This window comes from Crassostrea angulata, chromosome 1 (assembly GCF_025612915.1).
Source record: "Crassostrea angulata isolate pt1a10 chromosome 1, ASM2561291v2, whole genome shotgun sequence".
NCBI classification, from domain to species: domain Eukaryota; kingdom Metazoa; phylum Mollusca; class Bivalvia; order Ostreida; family Ostreidae; genus Magallana; species Magallana angulata.
This window is the reverse complement of record NC_069111.1, coordinates 33,833,473-33,845,912: the sequence shown is the minus strand read 5'-3', so window position 1 is coordinate 33,845,912 and position 12,440 is coordinate 33,833,473. Positions and strand designations below refer to the sequence as shown.

Sequence of the window (12,440 nt, the reverse complement as noted above, 5' to 3'; positions counted from 1 at the left end):
TTCAAAAGTAATTATCATAGCAGATGTTATTTCAAAGTCAAATGTACATTTACATATCCTACATGTAATATTAATGCAGACAATTAAATAGAGGGGGGGGGGGATTTTTCAATTATGTAAACACATCTAAATATCTTTATGAAATAAAAAATAAAGGAAACATAATTGCATACTTTTATTGAAAAACAAATTTTCACAGCAATTATGAATTTCTTTATAAACAGCCTTAATTTTGTTTTCATAATTTCTTATCAAACACAAACCACAACATGGCATGATGCTTTCTTCAAGTTCCATTATTGTTTATGCATTATCGGATTTAATTTGAATTACCGGTAAATAGTCTGTAGAACACAAGGAATATGCATGTGGATAGAGGTGACAGGTTAATCTCAGGAGCTGACCCACAAGAATCAACAGGTACCGGTAAAAGCCATGTGGTAACAAGAGTCTGTTTTGAGCTGAAATAAAAAAAAAAATAATTAGCTGTGTTTACATACATGTACTAGTAATAGCTGTGTTTACATTAACATATGCATAGTATTTCTGGAAAAAATACACTGACCATGCAGTGTAATAGGTATGACATATCCCAATACATGACATAACATTTAGGCAGTACAAGATCAAAAATTTGCATATCAAGTCATAATATAATATTAAAAAATTTTCATAGGTATAAACACTTATCAAATTGAGAGAGAGAGAGTTTGAGAGAGAGAGAGTTTATTACCGTACTTGTAGTGCAACAGTCAATATTTCAATTCGTAAATTACAAACGAATATTACCCACCGAACAGCGTCAAAGTACATGTACTGGTATTAGCTTCTGGTATACCATTTTTTATCAATTCTACTGTGTTTTTTTTTTTTGCAAATAAATTTAGCAAGGGTTTTTGCTTATTTCCTTATAAATTACATATATGTTTTAAAAACAATACTATGTGTAATAAGCATAAAACATGTATGAGTAAACTTAATGAAGAATTTTAATAAATTATTTTTCACAGAATGTGGTACATTACATGTATGTCAATCTTTATAAAACTAGCGTATATTTCGTGCGCCATAAATTGCAAGTTTTTTGTAAATATCATTTACTTGCATGATAGGTATATATGGTCTAACCAAAATTTTCTTCACAAAGCTACAGCTGTATGTACCACATATATGTTTTGTCACAAGTATACATTTAAAAAAAAACAACCCCAAATTCCAACAGTTGAAATAAACTCAACTCATTCTCTGATAAGTTCATTGTGTTTTGTGCGTGCATATCTTATTTGTCTGCTGCAACAGCAGCCAATCAGCGGTAAGCTGAATCCACAAAAAGAAAGTTTGTGTTTTAGGAGCGGGTAAATTGTTTATGCGACACTGTCAAGAAAACCACACAAAATAATAACAGGAAACATAAATATTCACTCATATGTATTGTGTTGTAAAGTAAAGGTTTTTAACACTTATTGCATCTTGCAAAACATGTGATGACCCTTAATCATCTGTCATATATCTGATATACATGTATATGTAAAAGATGGGAGAAATAACGACGGAACAAACTGGGATTCGAACCTGGCCCTCTGAATCTCTAGTCAAGTGCTCTACCAACTGAGCTACATGTATCTGGCACCGGTATTCAAACCAGTCTGACCGTCACATTCCTTCCCCCTTAAATGATCTTCACCCTCGAAGATCACCCCTTGCAGGAGTTAACCTGTTAGTTCCAGGGGTTGGTCACAACACCAATATTGTAACAGGATGGGAGAAATAATGAAGGACCAAACCGGGATTTGAACCTGGGCCCCCTGAATCTCTAGTCAGGTGCTCTACCAACTGAGCTATCTGGCACTGGTATTCAAACCGGTCTGATCATCACATATATAAAGAATTATTTTAAACAATGTTGTTCAATAAAAAATAACACGCGCAACCTTCAGTTTTTGTCTGTAATTAATCAATATTGGCGTGTGATCAGTTCTCGCCGAGTACCATTTCTCACCAGTGCATTGTTACGTCATTTTATCAACACATAAAATTATATACGAAAATATGATGTTACAGTGCACCAGCGAGAAATGGTCCTCGACGAGAACTGCTCGCAGGCCAGTACTGCCAGTAGTCAGATTAAAAAAAGAGAATAAAAAATTACATTTAAAACATTAACAAGGACAATTTAAGTACACATCATAACTGCTAAACAAGAAAAATTATGTGAACTGGTAGAATAGTACGCATAGTTCTAACTTGTAACCTACATGTACAAGTACATGTACCGGGTACCCGTTGGTCTGCTAAACCTTTCTAATGATACAATGATTGGCATCATAAAGATATTAAAGTCATGTTTTAACTCTGAAGTCTGAAGTATACAATTTTATTTACTTGAAGTTATGTCTACAGGATATTCATGACTACATTTGGAGTCTTCTGCACAAGAATATATGATATGTTTCTAATTAGACCCTGCTTTGAATTTTGAGTTGAAAATTCACAATCTGTTATTTTTTTAAATAGATAAATTCAGTTACCCTTTCCAGTCCCCCATGAACCTCGAGCGAGTCTAAACATCCATGAAACATGTAAAAATTACACGTTAGCCTAGTAAACAAACACCCACACCATAACAAAACCAAACAGTGTGCACGTACTTACATGTACATCTATACTATATACTAAATTTTAACTTTAACTTTTTTAAACTTTAAAAGGAGTAAAAGCCTCACCTTCTTCAGTAACATCCACATAAATCACACACTTTAATGTCCATCTTTTCCCCTTTATTACTCGTAGCTTATCAACGGCTGATCGTCGACAGAAGTGTGGCTGTCAGAATTTCCTCGTAAACGATTCACACGAGAAAAATATCCTCCTTAAACAAATATGTAGTATTGTTCCCTGTGCATGTTCATATGTTTCACAGTAAATTGAAAATGCATTTGTACGTCGAAAGAATACACAACTTCTCTTCTGCATTACGGCTCTCTCTTTTCTACAATGCCGTTCGTTACTGTTTACATTCGGCGCGCGCGCGGGGGTTACAAACAGGGGCGCCCCGACAAATAGTTGCACATAGAACGTTAAAATAATGTGTGTTCATTGAATTCATAAATGATATAGATGAAAAAAATGAAATTGAATCACAACTATTTATCTAAGACGCAACACAACGTAATGCAGTATATGCCTGGGCCTTAAAGTAAGTTAAAGTGGCATTTGTTCGCTTGTGTGTCTATGTAGACAAATTAACTCGTTCATGTAACGTTACGATTCACACATATTTGTTTTATGAAATTTGAAAAAAATAGGGCACAGAACTTTTTAAATTTGATACCAAATGACATTATTTAATATATTAACAATAACTGAATAAATTTTTTTTCATAAAATGATAACGATTTTTGCTATCAGAAAAATACGTGTATGAGCTGCTGACCCCTAATTATAGGGGCCAGCCCTTTTTCCTTAATTTTAAATGAAAGCTCTCGTTATTCTAAACAACTTTTGTTCTATATGTATTAACAAAATATTTTTAGTTTAAAGGTTATAATACAAAAAGCAACAAAATTTCAGCCCCGAAAAAATCTTAAACTTTGGCGACAAATAGCTCAAAAACTAACAAAGAAATTACCAAAATTTTCATGCCAGCAAAACTATAAAATGTTACCAACAATTTCGCCAAATTTCATGCATCTATCATCTGTAGTTCCCGAGATCAACTCTGGACAAAAGACCCCCCAATTTTCAATTAAAGGGCAATAACTCATAACCGGAAGTGAATTTTAAAAATTTGAAAAAAACGTCTAGAGATATTAATATCATCTACATACCCTGAAAGTTTCATAGCAATCAGACAAAAAATGTTCGAGAAATCTCGTGCACAAAATTTGCGGGAAAAAAAAAAATAATAATAAGAAACAGTAGAATAACAGAAGGGTTTTCCGTTGAAAAACGGAAAACCCTAATAATAGAATTGAAAAAGAAACCGAAGAATAATAAAAGGGTCTTCCGCTGAAGACGGAAGACCCTAAAAAGTGAAAAAGAAACATTACAATAATAGAAGGGTCTTCCGCTGAAGACGGAAGACCCTAACTAGATTCGATCTCGTTGCGAGCAACGAGTGGGTCTTCCGTCCGATTTTTGAATAGATTAGATTAAACTTATTAATTTAAAGATAAAATCGTAGATCTAACCGAAAAAAAAGAGAAAAAAAATTTGCGGCACTCGGGGCTTGAACCCGGGTCGCCTGGGCCATGTCCACGACTCTATCGACTGAGCTACTTGGACTCTCGCTTCAGAACTTTGACGCTTAATTTCTCGAGAATGCCTTGATCGATTTTAGAAAAAATTACATATTCTGAATCAGTGAAAGGGTCACTATCATCTTATCTGAAAAAATATATAACAATTAAAAGTTGAAAATTTTCATTTTTTAAATTTGCTTCCGGTGATGACCGGAAGTGACGACCAACATTCTCTTGACCGAGGTACACGAGGATATTGCTAGATCTATCATCTCTGAAAATTTCAGTTCTCTATCTTTACTCGTTTTTGAGAAACATCGCCGACAAAATTGACTTTTAAAAATCGTAAAACGACGATAACTTTCGACCGGAAGTGAATTCCCAAAAATTGTTCCGGCGGTATAAAATTCATATGATTAGGCATCAGCCCTGAAAATTTGAAGGAAATCGATCAAGTCATCTCCTAGAAATCGCCTGCACAAAATTTGTAAGACAAAAAAAGAATAATAATAATAAGAAAAGTGAAAAAGAAACATTACAATAATAGAAGGGTCTTCCGCTGAAGACGGAAGACCCTAACTAGATTCGATCTCGTTGCGAGCAACGAGTGGGTCTTCCGTCCAATTTTTGAATAGATAAGATTAAACTTATCAATTCAAAGATAAAATCGTAGATCTAAGCGAAAAAAAGAGAAAAAAAATGTGCGGCACTCGAGGCTTGAACCCGGGTCGCCTGGGCCATGTCCACGACTCTATCGACTGAGCTACTCGGACTCTCGCTTCAGAACTTTGACGCTTAATTTCTCGAGAACGCCTTGATCGATTTTAAAACAAATTACATATTCTGAATCAGTAAAAGGGTCACTATCATCTAATTGGAAAAAATATATAAAAATAAAAAGTTGAAAATTTTCATTTTTTAAATTTGCTTCCGCTGACGACCGGAAGTGACGGCGGACATTCTCTTGACAGAGGTACACGAGGATATTGCTAGATCTATTATCTCTGAAAATTTCAGTTCTCTATCTTTACTCGTTTTTGAGAAACATCGCCGACAAAATTGACTTTTAAAAATCGTAAAACGACGATAACTTCCGACCGGAAGTGAATTTTTAAAAATTGTTCCTGCGGTATAAAATTCATATGACTAGGCATCACCCCTGAAAATTTGAAGGAAATCGAACGAGTCATCTCCGAGAAATCGCCTGCACAAAATTTGTAAGACAAAAAAAGAATAATAATAATAATAAGAAAAGTGAAAAAGAAACATTACAATAATAGAAGGGTCTTCCGCTGAAGACGGAAGACCCTAACTAGATTCGAACTCGTTGCGAGCAACGAGTGGGTCTTCCGTCCAATTTTTGAATAGATAAGATTAAACTTATCAATTCAAAGATAAAATCGTAGATCTAAGCGAAAAAAAGAAAAAAAAAATTTGCGGCACTCGAGGCTTGATCCCGGGTCGCCTGGGCCATGTCCGCGACTATAACGACTGAGCTACTCGGACTCTCGCTTCAGGACTTTGACGCTTAATTTCTCGAGAACGCCTTGATCGATTTTAAAACAAATTACATATTCTGAATCAGTGAAAGGGTCACTATCATCTAATTGGAAAAAATATATAAAAATAAAAAGTTGAAAATTTTCATTTTTTAAATCTGCATCCGGTGACGACCGGAAGTGACGGCCAACATTCTCTTGACCGAGGTACACAAGGAAATAGCTAGATATATCATCTCTGAAAATTTCAGTTCTCTACCTTTACTCGTTTTTGAGAAACATCGCCGACAAAATTGACTTTTAAAAATCGTAAAACGACGATAACTTCCGACCGGAAGTGCATTTTTCAAAATTGTTCCGGCGGTATAAAATTCATATGACTAGGCATCAGCCCTGAAAATTTGAGGGAAATCTAACGAGTCATCTCCGAGAAATCGCCTGCACAAAATTTGTAAGACAAAAAAAGAATAATAATAATAAGAAAAGTGAAAAAGAAACATTACAATAATAGAAGGGTCTTCCGCTGAAGACGGAAGACCCTAATAATAACTAGATTCGATCTCGTTGCGAGCAACGAGTGGGTCTTCCGTCCAATTTTTGAATAGATAAGATTAAACTTATCAATTCAAAAATAAAATCATAGATCTAAGCGAAAAAAAGAGAAAATTTTTTTGCGGCACTCGAGGCTTGAACCCGGGTCGCCTGGGCCATGTCCACGACTATAACGACTGAGCTACTCGGACTGCGCTTCAGAACTTTGACGCTTAATTTCTCGAGAATGCCTTGATCGATTTTAAAACAAATTACATATTCTGAATCAGTTAAAGGGTCACTATCATCTAATTTGAAAAAATATATCTAAACAAAAAGTTGAAAATTTTCATTTTTTAAATTTGCTTCCGGTGACGACCGGAAGTGACGGCCAACATTCTCTTGACCGAGGTGCACGAGGATATTGCTAGATCTATCATCTCTGAAAATTTCAGTTCTCTATCTTTACTCGTTTTTGAGAAACATCGCCAACAAAATTGACTTTTAAAAATCGTAAAACGACGTTAACTTCCGACCGGAAGTGAATTTTTAAAAAGTGTTCCTGCGGTATAAAATTCATATGACTAGGCATCAGCCCTGAAAATTTGAAGGAAATCGAACGAGTCATCTCCGAGAAATCGCCTGCACAAAATTTGTAAGACAAAAAAAGAATAATAATAATAACTAGAGCAAAGCTCGTTGCAAAGCAACGAGTGGGTTTTCCGCTAATGTCGAAAGCAACGCTAGAAGTACGTCTAAGAAGCAGAGTTCTTAATCTAGAAACAAAGAAACCTAAGTACAAAATGATAAAAAAAAAATCGAATGATTCTTGGTACAACTTAACATGATCCCAATGTTTTTAAGTACGACTTAACCAAAAACCCTTAACCATTTCAAGAACGACTTAACAAAAAAAAACAATGTGTTTAAGTACGACTTAACAAATTTGACTTCATTTCAGGTACAAGTTTACTTTACCTTGAACTAACATCTTTTTTCTTAACCCAGAATGCAAAATTAAAATTTATGTAAAAAATCAATTTTGTTTTAAACATAATTCTGAGCAACTTTTCCTCTTCACTGCTTTTCAAAAGGTTGACCTTTCGTACTGTGTGCTCGTTGCGTCATTAATTGTCAGAAACTTATCGATGTAAAGTTTACTTTACTGTACTTCTGTGAATATTTTCTATGTAAAATTACTGTGAACCAGACAACATTGAAATGGTGAACATTTCAAAGGGCCCCGCTTATGTTATTTCAGAGAATTCTGCTTTGACCTTGACCTATAACTTGAAATTTTTCCAGCTGGCATAGAACTTTTAATTCAATTTCATTCCCCCTAACATACATGCATTTTTGTTCAATCTGACTAAGATTAAGCATATTTGGAAAATAATCTACTATTTAAAACTAATTTTAAAAAGATCTGCTATGACCTTCACATTGACAGACTTGGTTCAAGGTCACTGCACGCCATTAACCAATAAACTCTGTAAAGGTAAAATATTAGCCAAATAGGGGCTAAAAGGAGAGTATATCTATGCTCTTAAAATATGGATTTTTGTGTGATCTGATATGACCTTGACTCTTCATCTACAAATATCATTCGAGGTCATTGCATATATTTTGAACAAAGGCATCATGTGGGTGAAGTATGAGGCTGAATGGAGCAAAGGGAGAGAAGATATACTCCGGACAAGGATTTTTAAAAATATAATTCTGGTATGACCTTCACACTTTCTTTTCACTGAAAATAGGTTCAGGGTCACTACACACCCTTTCACCCTTTACTCAAAAGCTCTGCTTATGTGAAGTCTGAGCCAAATAGGGGTTAGTAGAAATTATATATGCTCACAAAAAAGGATTTTTGCATGATCCGATATGATCTTCACCCGTTACCTAGAAATTTCATGCAAGTTCACTGCACATCGTTTAACCATAGAGACACTCTGTGAGTATTAGCCAGATTGGGCCAAAGGGAAAAAAGACATGCCCCAGACAAGGATTTTATATATATAATTCTGCTATGACCTTAACCTTATACCTAAAAACATGGTTCAAGGTCACTGCACATCCTTCAACCAAAGGAACCCTGTGGATGAGGTATGAGCCAGATTGGGCCAAGGGGAGAGAAGCTATGCTCCTGTCAAGCCATCTCGGATGGACAGACGGACAAATTGATCACTAGAAGGCGCCCGCATAAACATGCCTTTTTATCTAATTTAAAATAGTATCCATGCTATCTGCCCATGGTGAATAGTCATCAAAACCATTCATCAGCAGAATTTGATTTCCCTCCTTTTTAAGGTGGTATGGGACATCTGTCGATATTAATGTGGATTAAAGTACTATATAATTGAAAACTTTTCACCGGTTTAGAATTTTCAAATTTTACAATATTTAACCAAAAAATAGCTTTTAAAAATATTTGAAAAGGTAAAAATTGTAAAAACCCCAGCGGGATTCGAACTCATGACTTACAGGTTCCTAGTAAACCCTCTAACCCACTGTGCTAAGGAGTTAGGTGACCATTTTTGAAAAGAAACTACATGTTCTTATATACCGGGTAATTACACTTTATTTTATTGTTTATTTCGATAAACAATACGTCACAACATGGAAGTGTCCCATATCACCTTAAACTCGGAACACCTCTGACCTAATAAGATCGCCGCATTAAATACAAAGTTTGATTTAACTCTACTTTGTTTATCATCAAGAAATTCTGCATCCCTGACAAATAAAGTTTTCTGTATAATGAAATACCAATTAACTGACTATTCGGACAATAGCAAGTTTATTGTCCCATTCCACAGCAACTATATTTCCCTTGGCTTTGCCTCATTAAATAGTTGCTGTCTTGGGGGACAATAAACTTGCTATTGTCTTCATACCCAGTAAATACTAAATAGGCATATAATATCCCATCCACCTACATTTCATGTTATATAACCTCCCGTTTGTAACCTTCAATTTCACTGTAAAGTCAACATATCTGTCATAGCCGCAAGTTTCACAATTTATTTCTGCTTCTCATGTACTTAAAATTAGGGGCCTTAATATTGCTTACCAATTCCAACAAGAGACATCCCTCTAACTATTGATAATCATTAAAATTCATTTCATGAATCTACGCAACAATGATAAACCTTAAAGTACAGTCACTCTCAATTTTACAAAAATATTGACGGTACTTTATCCGAAACTGTTCCTTGTATCTTTAACTTAGTACACTAACATTTTTATGAAAAGACGGTTTGTCTTAGAATAAGAAAGCTAATGCAATTCTGAGAAAAAGAATACCACATATTGCCAATTCCATTGAGGTTTAATAAAAATATGGCCATTTAAGTGAACCCACCATTTCCAATTTCCTTTAGTAAACACAGATTTACAGGGTTTTCCATAGTAAAACATCTTTACCTGACCTTTTAGAGGTCAACTTTTGTTCAACGACCTTTAAAAAGAAACCTTATTCAATACAACATATGCCTACATGATATAATCATGATAAAAGCTTCACATCACTTAGAAATACCCTTACATGTATACCCCCCACCCCCAATCTTTTGATTTTCATAAAAAGTCATGGTTTGAAATGTTTTACCTAATTTTATGAAACGTGTGGCAATTTCCTTGAGTCATTTCTCACACATATTTGAAAACAATCATCAATGATTCTAAAATTTGATCTTTATTTGTTTATTGTATGATTTGTACCATTTTAATTAACAAATAGACAGCTGTCCTGCTTGTGATTTCTTGTTTTCATGAAAAAAGTAAGCTAACAATCATATTTAGTGAATATCTAATCTATTCTGATTTCTAGTCTTCTTCTAACCATGCTAAAACAGTAAGTTACAACCTACAAGTTAGACATCTGCCTTAAATTAGAATTAAATTCAAACACACCCAGGTAGCTGTAGACAGAGTTGATTTCAATGAAAAATGTTCAAATTTGACATGTTTTTCTACTTTTTTATGCATATATACCTTAGAAAGGTAGAAATAGGTTGTTTCTTGTTCATTTCAAAAGTAATTATCATAGCAGGTGTTATTTCAAAGTCAAATGTACATTTACATATCCTACATGTAATCTTAATGCAGACAATTAAATAGGGGGGGGGGTTCAATTATGTAAACACATCTAAATATCTTTATGAAATAAAAAATAAAGGAAACATAATTGTATACTTTTATTGAAAAACAAATTTTCACAGCAATTATGAATTTCTTTAAACAGCCTTAATTTTGTTTTCATAATTTCTTATCAAACACAAACCACAACATGGCATGATGCTTTCTTCAAGTTCCATTATTGTTCATGCATTATCGGATTTAATTTGAATTACCGGTAAATAGTCTGTAGAACACAAGGAATATGCATGTGGATAGAGGTGACAGGTTAATCTCAGGAGCTGACCCACAAGAATCAACAGGTACCGGTAAAAGCCATGTGGTAACAAGAGTCTGTTTTGAGCTGAAATAAATAAAAAAAATAATTAGCTGTGTTTACATACATGTACTAGTAATAGCTGTGTTTACATTAACATATGCATAGTATTTCTGTAAAAAATACACTGACCATGCAGTGTAATAAGTATGACATATCCCAATACATGACATAACATTTAGGCAGTACAAGATCAAAAATTTGCATATCAAGTCATAATATAATATTAAAAAATTTTCATAGGTATAAACACTTATCAAATTGAGAAAGAGAGAGAGTTTGAGAGAGAGAGAGAGAGAGTTTATTACCGTACTTGTAGTGCAACAGTCAATATTTCAATTCGTAAATTACAAACGAATATTACCCACCGAACAGGGTCAAAGTACATGTACTGGTATTAGCTTCTGGTATACCATTTTTTATCAATTCTACTGTGTTTTTTTTTTTTTGCAAATAAATTTAGCGAGGGTTTTTATTTATTTTGTTATAAATTACATGTTTTAAAAACAATACTACGTGTAATAAGCATAAAACATGTAAGAGTAAACTTAATGAAGAATTTTTAATAGATTATTTTTCAAAGAATGTGGTACATTACATGTATGTCAATCTTTATAAAACTAGCGTATATTTCGTGCGCCATAAATTGCAAGTTTTTTGTAAATATCATTTACTTGCACGATAGGTATATATGGTCTAACCAAAATTTTCTTCATAAAGCTACAGCTGTATGTACCACATGTATGTTTTGTCACAAGTATACATTTTAAAAAAAAATACCCAAATTCCAACAGTTTAAATAAACTCAACTCATTCTCTGATAAGTTCATTGTGTTTTGTGCGTGCATATCTTATTTGTCTGCTGCAACAGCAGCCAATCAGCGGTAAGCTGAATCCACAAAAAGAAAGTTTGTGTTTTACGAGCGGGTAAATTGTTTATGCGACATTGTCAAGAAAACCACACCAAATAATAACAAGAAACATAAATATTCACTTAAATGTATTCTGTTGTAAAGTAAAGGTTTTTAACACTTATTGCATCTTGCGAAACATGTGATGACCTTAATCATCTGTCATATATCTGATATACATGTATGTGTAAAAGATGGGAGAAATAACGACGGAACAAAGTGGGATTCGAACCTGGCCCTCTGAATCTCTAGTCAAGTGCTCTACCAACTGAGCTACATGTATCTGGCACCGGTATTCAAACCAGTCTGACCGTCACATTCCTCCCCCTTAAATGATCTTCACCCTCGAAGATCATCCCTGGCAGGATCGAGTTAACCTGTTAGTTCCAGGGGTTGGTCACAACACCAATATTGTAACAGGATGGGAGAAATAATGAAGGACCAAACCGGGATTTGAATCTGGGCCCCCTGAATCTCTAGTCAGGTGCTCTACCAACTGAGCTATCTGGCACTGGTATTCAAACCGGTCTGATCGTCACATACATAAAGAATTGTTTTAAACAATGTTGTTCAATAAAAAATAACACTCGCAACCTTCAGTTTTTGTCTGTAATTAATCAATATTGGCGTGCGATCAGTTCTCGCCGAGTACCATTTCTCACCAGTGCATTGTTACGTCATTTTATCAACACATAAAATTATATACGAAAATATGATGTAACAGTGCACCAGCGAGAAATGGTCCTCGGCGAGAACTGCTCGCACGCCAGTACTGCCAGTAGTCAGATTAAAAAAAGAGAATAAA

The 12,440-nt window shown here is 34.3% G+C and overlaps 1 long non-coding RNA gene and 1 pseudogene across 1 annotated transcript; one reads left to right on the top strand and one right to left on the bottom strand.

Moving 5' to 3' along the window:
• The window catches only part of LOC128190673 (transient receptor potential cation channel subfamily M member-like 2), a 267,840-nt pseudogene that overhangs the window by 76,182 nt on the left and 179,218 nt on the right, over positions 1 to 12,440 (top strand).
• On the bottom strand, positions 161 to 3,352 carry LOC128190714 (uncharacterized). The gene is made up of 2 exons (XR_008244382.1): positions 2,724 to 3,352; positions 161 to 461 (listed from the first exon to the last, which is right to left on the bottom strand). It is a non-coding gene; the product is annotated as an uncharacterized LOC128190714 (long non-coding RNA).